Here is an 11577-nt window from a genome sequence, read left to right on the forward strand (position 1 = left end):
TTCAGATGCTTATATCTTTCCTTTTCTCCTTTGCTTTTCACTTGTCTTCTTTTCACAGCTATTTGTAAGGCCTCCCCAGACAGCCATTTTGCTTTTTTGCATTTCTTTTCCATGGAGATGGTCTTGATCCCTGTCTCCTGTACAATGTCACGAACCTCCGTCCATAGTTCATCAGGCACTCTATCTATCAGATGTAGGCCCTTAAATCTATTTCTCACTTCCACTGTATAATCATAAGGGATTTGATTTAGGTCATACCTGAATGGTCTAGTGGTTTTCCCTACTTTCTTCATTTTAAGTCTGAATTTGGCAATAAGGAGTTCATGATCTGAGCCTGGTCAGCTCCTGGTCTTGTTTTTGCTGACTGTATAGAGCTTCTCCATCTTTGGCTGCAAAGAATATAATCAATCTGATTTTGGTGTTGACCATCTGGTGATGTCCGTGTGTAGAGTCTTCTCTTGTGTTGTTGGAAGAGGGTGTTTGTTATGACCAGTGCATTTTCTTGGCAAAACTCTATTAGTCTTTGCCCTGCTTCATTCCGTATTCCAAGGCCAAATTTGCCTGTTACTCCAGGTGTTTCTTGACTTCCTACTTTTGCATTCCAGTCCCCTATAATGAAAAGGACATCTTTTTTGGGTGTTAGTTCTAAAAGGTCTTGTAGGTCTTCATAGAACCATTCAACTTCAGCTTCTTCAGCGTTACTGGTTGGGGCATAGACTAGTTTGCATTAGCCTGCAAATCTATCTAATTCAATCCCTTGTATTCCCAGAGGAATTAAGTGAGCATTCCTTCTCCCTTAAAATGACTTCTGGAAAGAACCATGCTGGAAATACTGGCTGCAACCCCCTGAATTTCCAGTTTATTCAGTTTAATCTTCACCCCTCCTGCTCTGGACACACCAAACCCAACAGCAAAGGCAAACAAGCTCTGGAATGAAAACCGCTGAACAATGACAGGTCTGCCTGCTTTCTAGCTCCCTGCGATCTGCCCTCCAGAGCAGCTAGAGAGAACATTTTTAAAGCACAAGTCAGTCGTGCTGCTTGAGCCTCACATTTAGCTCCACTGTGTTTAGATGAAAACATGCTTCTGCATCAGCAGGTCTTGACTTGGGGCCACAGGTCCCTGAGCTCAGAAAGGGACAAGTTCATCTCTGTCGGGTTTCCCTACCTCAGCTTCATTTAGCCCTTCCTTCTGTGATGGTTCATTTTACGTATCAACTTGACTAGACCACAAGTGTCCCAATGTCTGCATAAACATTGCTTCTGAGTTTTTATTATTTATTATTTCTGAGTTAAATGTTATTTAAACATTATTCATTAACATTGAATCAGTAGATGGAGAAGACCACCCACCCCAATGTGAGTGAGCCCCATGCAATCTCTGAGAGCCTAAATAGAACAAAAAGGTGACAGAAGGGAAAATCTGCTCTCTCTCTCTCTTTCTGTGCATCACTGTTCAGCTGGGTCTTCCACCCTTGGACTGGGATCTCCACCATCAGCAGCCTTGGGTCTCCATCTTTCAGACAACAGAGCATGGGAATTCTAAGCCTCCATAATTGTGTAAACTGATTTCTCATTTATAGACATACAGAATCTCCTATTGGTTCTGTTTCTTTGGAACGCCCTTATTAATGCATCTTCAGTTATTAATACGGCAAGCAAGGCAAGAAGTTTCAGCAGTACCCAGGAGTGAGTCACAAATAAAAAGCACAGGTATTTTGATACAATATGACAGCTGTTGCTGACAGCTTGAAATAATGTTTACTCTCAGATCTATTTTAAAATTACAGTAGTTATGAGACCAACTTCCAAATCTAGTTAATGAATTCATTAATAAAGAAACACACATATTATTATAATGCAAATTTGTTTGATAGTATTTTGATAACTGCATTTCATTATAACCCATCTCCTTCAGAATTCTATGTCTTTTATTTCATGAACTTAGTAGTACTAGTCTGGGGAGAGGGCCGTAGGCTCTTCCAGGCCACCAGGCAGACACCTGGCACTAGAAACAACAGGAACACCTGTCCTGGCTCTTGTTTTCCACGTCCAGATACGAACCTCCATCTTGCCCCCCAGGCTGCCCTCATCCCACCTCAGAGTTGTTGCCTCTTCCCAGAAAGGTCCATACCCCGCCTCCCAGAGTCAGTGCTTTGTCATCATCCAGGTCTCAGCTCAAGGTCATCTCTGCATGAAAATCGTCCTGGCCTGTCCCCTCTGTCATCTTCCAGACCAGGGGTTGGCACAGCTTTCCTGGAAAGGACCAGTAGCAAACATTGTAGGTTCTGCAGCCTTGACTCTGCTGCCAGCACCTCACCTCACCTCAGCCCCAAATGATGTGCAACATGCAGAAGCATGGCAATGAAGTATTCAAATTTCTTCACATGCAAAAATACACTCACCACCCTCCCAGGAGCCCACATAGACGTAACAAATTTCACTCGAAAGAATAAGATGGAGTGGCACCGAGTGACCTCACTCCTGAGTCTCGGTCATAGGGTACTAAAACTTTCACCACATTCACTGGAACACTTGTGCTTAGAGCCCTTTAAGGACTCAACAGTCTGAAGGCTGCCGTGCTGCAAGGAAGTCCAAGCCAGTTGTCAGGTCACCTCAGCCCATCAACTGACAATTCAGCCAATTCCTGGGAACTCTGAAGCAGAAACAAGTCATCTCAACAACGCCCTATCTGGATCAGAACTCACAGAATCCATAAGCCTCCAAAATGTGGTTTGATGTCACTAAATTTGGAGATACTTACTATGCATCAGGAGATAAGTGGGAAAAAAAAAAAAAAAACTGTACCTGGACCATTACTACTGCTTTGTCTATACTTCCTTTCTACCTAAAAGGAACCAGAAATTCCTTTCACCAATAAAGTCTGCCAAATTTGTGTTCAAAACATGCAAGGTTTTTAAAACATTAACTTTTTTTCTTTCTTTTTTGAGATAAATGAGCTTCCCTGGTGGCTCAGTCAGTAAACAGTCTGCCTGCAATGCAGGAGCCCCAGGTTTGATCCCTGGGTTGGGAAGACCCCCTGGAGAAGGAAATGGCAATCCACTCCAGTATTCTTGGATTCTCCATGAAGAATCCCATGGACAGAGGGCCATGGGGTCACAAGAATCAGACATGACTTAGTGACTAAACCATCACCAAAAATCTCACACCCTCTTTTTATGCTGCTTGAAATTTCTCAATCAATTTTTAAAACTTTATTTTAAAAATCCATAAAGGGTACTAAGAACTCCTTTACATTTTGAACCACATACCTCTCCAGATCCTGACTTTTTTATCATAATCCTGAATGCCATGTCAATCACTGCTGTCATGACAGGCCAATCACAATGATTGATCCAAACAAAAAGATGCAAACCTATTTCCACTGAAATAAGTGCTTTTCCGAAAACTAAATCATTGAGGAATACCATTCAATATTTCAAAACTGCATGAAAATGTTTTAATTCACTAATGTACCCCAAAAGCATAATCCACAATCTTGACTGACTACTTTCAGATAATCATCCATGCTCTGCCATATCAAAATATTAAGGACATATAAGTAAGCCACAAGTGTAATTATAAAACTTTATTGGAAGGAAAGAATTTCTCATTGACCATCTGGCACATTGTTTTTTTCTTTCTGATAAAAACTCTTCTAAATTCTCCCAGATCTTCTGTAAATCACAGGAGAGTCCTCAAAGACAGTAAGTGTGGGGCTTATATCATATACAATGTTGTCATTTATCTTTCCCTTCCAATGTCTTCATTTCCTCTTTTATGCCAGTGTCTTTTTCATTCATTAGAGGCTGAAAATACTATGAGATCTATGTTTTTCTTTTGAAGTACAGAAAGATACTTCCAGGTTTATGAAAAAGAGACACTTACTGACATTCAGGCAGCTTGCTTTAAAATTCTTTAAGCAGCTCAGAGAGTCAGTTAGTCATTTGGTAATCTCATGCCTGTCCCTAAGATAGGCAACACTCTGCACATATATCCTTCACATAAATTGTGTTTTCTTCAAAAACGAATACTGATAAGGAAAAAATATACAGGCATCTTAACTCATCCCAATGCTTCCATCTGAAAGCTAGATTATCACCTGGTAATTAAAGCTCTAAGACTGGAGAGAAATTCAGCTTAAATCTATCCAGCTCTAAGAGTGAGAATATATGAGTTATAGATAGATACGCACACACACAAGGGCACAGTTTTGAAATACTAGCCAGAGGATTGTTACTCTTTCACCATTTAATGTGGACAATGAGGCTGAGGTTTATTGCCAAGAAGACCAAACGCAAAAAGCTGGATTCTTGGCTGTGATTGTCACATTCTGATAGATTCCCTCTTCTTCTCCATCTCCATTAAGAATTATCTTCCAGGGTCCCCCAAAATCTTCCCCTCATAGAAGCTGCACTACAGTGCCTCCCAAATCCTAGTTACTTTATTGCTGTTGCTGTTCAGTTGCTAAGTCGTGTCCAACTCTTTGCAACCCCATGGACAGTAGGACACCAGACTTCCCTGTCCTTCACTATCTCTCAGAGTTTGCTCAAACTTATATCCACTGAACTGGGGATGCCATCCAACCATCTCATCTTCTGTTGTCCCCCCTACCCCTCCTGCCCTCAATCTTTCCCAGCATCAGGGTCTTTGCCAATGAGCTGCTCTTTGCATCAGGTGGCCAAAGCAGATGATACCACTCTAATAGCAGAAGGAGAAGAGGAACTAAAGAGCCTCTTATGAGAGTGAACGAGGAGAGTTACTTTACTGTGTATTTCTTTAACAAATATTGTTTGACTGTCTACTATGGGCCAGGAACTATTGTAGACACTGAGTGTACAGCAATAAGCAGACAAAACTGCCTGTCTTTTTGGAGCTTGCAATGCAGACAACAAATAAGAAAGCATACAGTGTGTCAGGTGGTGAAAAGTGAGGTGGGAGAAAATAAAGGAGAAAGGAAGAGTGGAAGATGATGGGTGTAACTTTAAGTAGATTGTATTCAAGTCATGGAAGGCCTCCCTGAAAAGGTAGCACTGAAAATAATGTGAAGGAAGTGAGAAAGGGACCCAAGTGGATACCAAGCAAAAGAATGGGCCAGGTGACAAGAGTGGCCGGTGCAAAGGCCCTGGGGTGGAAACTGCCTGGGTTCTTAAAGGGACAAGATGGACTCCAGTGTGGCTGGGGAAATGTGGGGAGAGGAGTTGGAGGTGAGGTCAGCAGGTTAAGAGGTAGACAGACCTTATAAGGCCCTGCAGGACATGGTAAGAAGTTTGGCTTTGACTCCGGGTAAGATTGAGAGATATAAAAACCTTTTAAGCAGAAAATGAGATGACCTGGGGGAGAAGGGAGAAAAAGGGGGAAAGTAAGGAGGTTAGGTGGAAGGTTGTTATCCAGGAGGGAGATGATGGGGGTTCATGGCAGGTGGAGCACAGAGGAGATAAAGGATGGACTGGTGAGGTGCGGTCGCATTGAGGTGAGGCTGGTAGGATTAGCTGCTATATTGCACAAGGCATTTGGAAGGAAAAGAAAAGCTGACAACACCATGGTTTTGTGACCAATGCACCCAGAAAGACGGGTTTCCATTTCTATGGTGGGGAAGCCAGCCAGATGAACAAATGTAAGCGGGAACCAGGAATTCAACAAAGAAACTTCCAGGTAATCTCTGTCAACCATCACGTCTCATAAAAAATAAACAAATAAAGGAATTCCCCCTAAAGTTTTATTAAGGCTTTCTGTTAAATAAAAGAAGTCAGTCTCCCATCTCTCCAAATATACCACACAAGGAAAATGAAAAACTTTTTAAAGAAGAAATCGGGGACTCCCCTGGTGATCCAGTGGATCCGGATCTGTCTGCCAGTGCAGGGGACATGGTTCCGTCTCTGGTCCAGGAGGATTCCACAGGCCACAGGGAAGCTGAGACCGATGCCACGACTACTGAGGCTATGCACCCTAGAGCCTGTGATCTGACGCGAGAGAAGGCACTGCAAGGATAGCCAAGCACCACACCTAGAGAGCAACCCCTGCTCGCAGCAGCTAGAGAAAGCCCATGCACAGCAGCGAAGACCCACACAGCCATAAATAAATAAATTTTTTTAAGTATCCAAACAAAAAAAATAAATAAATAATAAGGAATTGGTTTTTAAAAATTCTCTCCCATTCAAAGCAAGCACTTGGGTAGTAAGATTCTCTTTTTTCCCTTCATCTTAAAGTAAAGTAGTAAAATCGCTCAGTCATGTCCGACTCTTAGCGACCTCATGGACTGCAGCCTACCAGGCTCCTCTGTCCATGGGATTTTCCAGGCAAGAGTACTGGAGTGGGGTGCCATTGCCTTCTCCTTCATCTTAAAAGTTCCCTCCAAAGAAATCACTTTTATAGGTACAATCCTGATTTCCCCAAACCAACAATGTTACCACATTCTCCTTGTATGATGTATGTGTCACCTACAAAAGTCTGTGTGTGAATGTGTGCCTGCATTTGTATGTGGACATGAAGCAACAGCTACTGTTTTGAGGACATATCTATTTTATCCTTGAGAATCAAAGCATCGCAGAGTAGCTTAGGGCAAGGTCTCCAATTTGCCTATCACAGCAGTTAGTGACAGCAATACATCGAGGACAGCCAAGTTGCTTTCTTGATGAAACAGTGGATTAATTGAAATCCCTTTTGCATTATAAAGCAAAGCATGATTCAAAAGATGAAATGCACACCTACTGACCCCCATTCATTTTTCCATCCATCACCTAAAGCTTGCTAAGTTTAATGGCCTGTGAAACATTCTCTAAGAGGAGAGAAAGTTAGAGGAAGCAATCAATATGGCTTTCCCCATTTCCCTCTGTCTCCTACAAGACAACTTTTACATTTCTCTCTATATACCATATAATCCTCTCCCTCCGAGGGCTCAAATGTCAGGCAGAGAAAACGCTTACCACTTGTCAAGTGTCTGCTGCCGCAAGTAACTGTTAAGTCAACGGGCAGCTTTCGCAGTGGCCTCTGTATAGAAACGGCTCCGAGCAGTTCGGTGCTCCTGATATGCAGAGCTTCAGCCTCAGCCTGGAATCCTATGAATCGGATATGAGGGGACGGGTGGCTTTATTTCTCAACCAAAAACCTGCAACAGCCAGAGTCACTGGAGGCAATCCATAAAGACTCAGGCCTGTCACAGGCACTGCTTTCAAAATGACCTATTCAGAAAGCTAATGTTCCCTGGAGTACAGAGAACAGAGAAAATAATGAACCACTGCCCCCATAAAACATTTTGATAAATACCCCGCTTAATAGGCCACTTCTCCAGGATTCATCTTCTCAGAATGCAGTCTTCCTCCCAAGCTCACATGAACTATCCATGGACAGTAACCGAAAACTATTTTTATCCTACTCTGCATGAAAAATATCTACTAGCAACAGCTACTCCTAGTGAATACTTTCTCATTCTCCCAAGAATGGTCTTTGGCCTTTGCTGCCTGGAGAGACATCTGAGTGTAAGTTTCTACGTCCCGCAAGGCCTTCTCCATAACCTTCTCTGGTGACAGCTATGTTTCCACTGAAATCATTTCTCAGCCGACGGCAAGCTCACCCAGACAGAGGCTCTGCCATGTTCATCTCTGTCTACTTCACAGAGCTAGGAACATTTCTTCAGGCCTGATTTGTATTGTGTTGAGTGGCTCTTTGACTTGATTTGAAACATCTGCTTTAAGTCATCAATGAACAGTGTATTAGCCAGGGTTCTCCAGAGAAATAAAACCAACAGGATAGATGCAGATCCCCAGAAGAGGAGACTGATTACAGGAATTCACTCATGCAATTATGGACCCTGAGAAGTCCCACGGTCTGGGACTTCTCTGATCCAGTGGTTAACACTCTACCTTCCAATGTAGGGGGCTCAGATTCAATCCCTGGTCAGGGAATTAAGATCCCACATACCAAATGGGGTGGCCAAAAATAAAATAAATGTATTCCCCACCCACAGAAACAAAGGAAGCCCCACGCCTGCCACCTGCAAGCTGGAGAACCCAGATAGTTGGTGTTGGAGTTCAGTTCGAAGCTCTGAGGATCAGGAAGCTAATGGCGCAAGTCCTGGTCTGAGTCTGAAAGCCCAAGGCCCAGGAGCGCCCACGTGCTAGGGAAGGAGAAGGACGTCTCCGCTCAGGCAGAGAGTGAGTTGGCCCCTTCTCCGCCATTTTGTTCTGGTCAGGCCCTCAGGGGATCGAATGAAGCCCACCCACATGGGGAAGGGTGATCTTCTTTACTCCATCTACTGGTTCAAATGCTGATCTCTTCTGGAAACATCCTCACAGACACTTCCAGGAATAATGTTTTACCAGCTTTGCCCAGTCAGGAGGACACAAAACTAATCATTGCGAATGGGGTTGAAAATATTGAAAGAAATCAGTCTTTCTACACTGTTAACATCACCGCTGCTTGCAATATCAGTCTTCTCTTAACTAAGAGCACTAACCCCACAGGGATGGCTTCATCAAGGAGTTCTACAACGTAGTGTTTTATTAGTGGTGGGTCACACATCACATCAAAGTGTGCTTGTCGTCCAGTCTGTCCGACTCTGTGCGACCCCCTGGACTATAGCCCACCAGGCTCCTCTGTCCATGGGATTCTCCAGGCAAGAGTACTGGAGTGGGTTGCCATGCCCTCCTCCAGGGGATCTTCCCAACCCAGGATTCGAACCTGGGTCTCCTGGAGTGCAGGCAGATTCTTTGCTGTCTGAGCCACCAGAGAAGCATTTCCCTGCCACACCCAGTACACCAATCTCCAGCCATTTTAATGAATGGGGGATGGGCTTTTGTATTCACAGCAAAACTGGCCCTAAAGTACTTAAATTCAATTATCAAAGAAACTGGTAGATTCTCACTAATTTCTTTCCAAGACACTCAGGTATGCTCTTCTATGTAAAAAAAAAAAAAAAACTAATTATGATGCAAATAACCACAACATTCCAACCAGCAAATACCCCAAAAGGAGGGCCCCTCAGACCCCATGCAGAGAGGCTGCTGGACTTTATGTCTTCAAGGAACAACTCGGTAGAGGAGTTATTACTCCTTACGAGATCTCTGCCGAGGAGTTGGCACAGAATGTTCCTTCAGTAGCACTGCACAAGAGCACAACACTTTTGAAATATTTTTTTCAAAAACCACTAATTCCTTCCTACACAAACTTTAATCTTTTGGGTGCCTGCTGTGACTTCTTCAATTACAAAGAAAAAAGGCAGCTCTCATAGTAAGGTAATACCCTGGAAGTACATTTTTCTCCTCAGAAACTAATAAGGGCACTTACCCCCTTGGGAAACCAGGAGGTAAGAAGAACCATCATTGAAAGGAATGTTGTAAAGCCATTTATGTGCTATTTTGAGTATGGAGGATTTCTAAGCATTGTAAAGTTACTAGGCATCCCATGAAGGGGCTTTTGGGTATTCTTTCATGACCTACAAGAGGAATTCACTCCACACCAATGAGCTCCTTTCCACTTGGTTCTCAGAACAAGCTCTCATAGCTCTCCTCCAGGTCATGGAACACTGAGCAAGTCCAACCCTCAGGGTATAGACTCAGCCTCTATAACAAAGAGGCCCTCAGCACTGTTGCTGGAAAATGACAAAGCTGTCACACAAAGGTCAGTGTGTTACTGTCACACAAAGGTCAGTGGATGGTGCAGGCAAGTGGCTCACTCGCAGCCTGGGATGCAGGGTGCCTCTTCAGGGCAGCTGCTGTGAAAGTGGCTCGCCCAGGCTCACAGAGCTCCAGCCTCTGCTGGGCTGGCGGCTTAGACACGCAAGGAGGTCAAAGGCAGATATAAGTGCAGAAGTGAGAAAGCTATTGGGACTTCCCTGGTGGTCCAGTGGCTAAGACTCTACACTCCCAATGCAGGGGGCCCAGGTTTGATCCCTGGTCAGGGAACTAGATCCCACATACTGCAACTAAAGATCTGACACAACCAAATAAATAAATAAACAAACCCTGTGGCTCATTCAGTAAAGAACCAGCCTGCAGTGCAGAAGACCACCTGAAATGCAGGAGACCTGGGTTTGATCCCTGTGTTGGATCAGGTAAATCCTCTGGAGAAGGAAATGGCAACTCACTCCAGTATTCTCACCTGGAAAATTCCACGGACAGAGGAGCCTATCGGGCTACAGTCCATAGAGTCGCAAACAATCTGACACCACTTAGCAACTAAAAAACAGCACAGACAAAAGAAATAAAGAAGAAACCGTTGTGTAACAGGCAGGTGAGGCTCCACAAAGAGCCACCTCTCTCCCTCTTTATAAAATAAAGATTTAAGAACTCCAAGAGGGAGAGTGGACCTCGCATTTCCCTTCATCCAGGGAAAGAAGGTGAAAGCAGGTACCATCTGCCTACTGTGGTTGCTCACCCAGCAGGCTGGAGCCGCCAGTCTCTCAAGGTCATGTGACCTCAGCATCAAAGCACCCGGCAGTGGTGGGCGTGGCCATCTCTTCTCTTCTAGCGTCTCTGGTTTGCTATCTTGGTTTACGCCTGTATTTTAATTGTCCAGAGCGTCAAGTGCCTTCCTCTGTTCTTACTGAAACTATCTAGTGATGCTTTTGGGAGAAGCAGGTTCCCAAACCCCTCAACCATCTTCCAGGATTTGGGAAGAGAGAAAGAAAACAAGGGACAGATATCCTTTTTAAAGGACGCGACCAGGAATTTTCCCCCATCACTTCTGCACGTGACCCACTAGACAGGAAGCCTGGTCCCCAGGCGTGCCTCAGGTAGGGTGCTTTCTCCGTTACAGGAACCCTGAAATTCCCACCTCCCGAGATGCCCTTCAGACCAGGAAAACCCAAGACGGTTTGTCACTCTACAGAGGAATCCTTCCACTAAATGTCAGAAGGAGAGGCAACTTCCCTGGAAGTCCAGTGGTTAAGACTCTGCACTTTCGAAGCAGGGGGTGTGGGTTTGATCCCTGGTCCGGGAGCTAAGATTTCACATGCAGTGTCTCACGGCCAAATAAAAATAAATTAATTAATTCAGTTAAAAAATAAAAAGGAGGGAGTTGAGAATATAGCAAAACATTCATTAAAGAAAAAACTAAGAGGGGGAGAATGAACACTGGGATCAGTTACCCATCCCTGCCCCACATCCTCTGACTTCCAGGTCTACAGCTCTCTCCCCTTCTTCTTGCTTGATGTACAGACTATAGACATGATAGAGGACATATGTTGAAATATTAAGAGCATATATCTCAGATTTGAGATTAACAAGCCATGTCTAACCTTTACCTGTGCTTCCTTGTATTTTCCAATTTTCTACAGTGGTTGTTTATTGCTTTCATAACTAGAGGTTCCCATCATCTACAAAATACTTATTACAGTAGTTCCTAGTAGGAGAAGCTGGTCCAACTCTCCATCTCCACATCTATAGTGGAGATACCTATAAACCAACTGTGAATCTTCCCATTTATACTATTTTATAAACATTTATGGGCTCCTGTTATCTTGCAGAGTAATTATTATTATTTCCAGTTTACACGAGGGAAATCTGAGACTTTGGGAGTTTAATGATCTAATACAGTCGCTAGCTAACAAGGAAACAAACAGCTGTTTCTCAGAAGCCTA

General features: G+C 43.8%; 1 non-coding gene across 1 annotated transcript; it reads left to right on the forward strand.

The window, feature by feature from the left end:
* The first annotated feature begins 9828 nt into the window (after window positions 1–9828).
* TRNAG-CCC (transfer RNA glycine (anticodon CCC)) lies at window positions 9829–9901 on the forward strand. The gene has a single exon. It is a non-coding gene; the product is annotated as a tRNA-Gly (tRNA).
* The last annotated feature ends 1676 nt before the right edge of the window (window positions 9902–11577 follow it).

The sequence above is a fragment of the Bos taurus genome, chromosome 27, assembly GCF_002263795.3.
Source record: "Bos taurus isolate L1 Dominette 01449 registration number 42190680 breed Hereford chromosome 27, ARS-UCD2.0, whole genome shotgun sequence".
NCBI lineage: Eukaryota > Metazoa > Chordata > Mammalia > Artiodactyla > Bovidae > Bos > Bos taurus.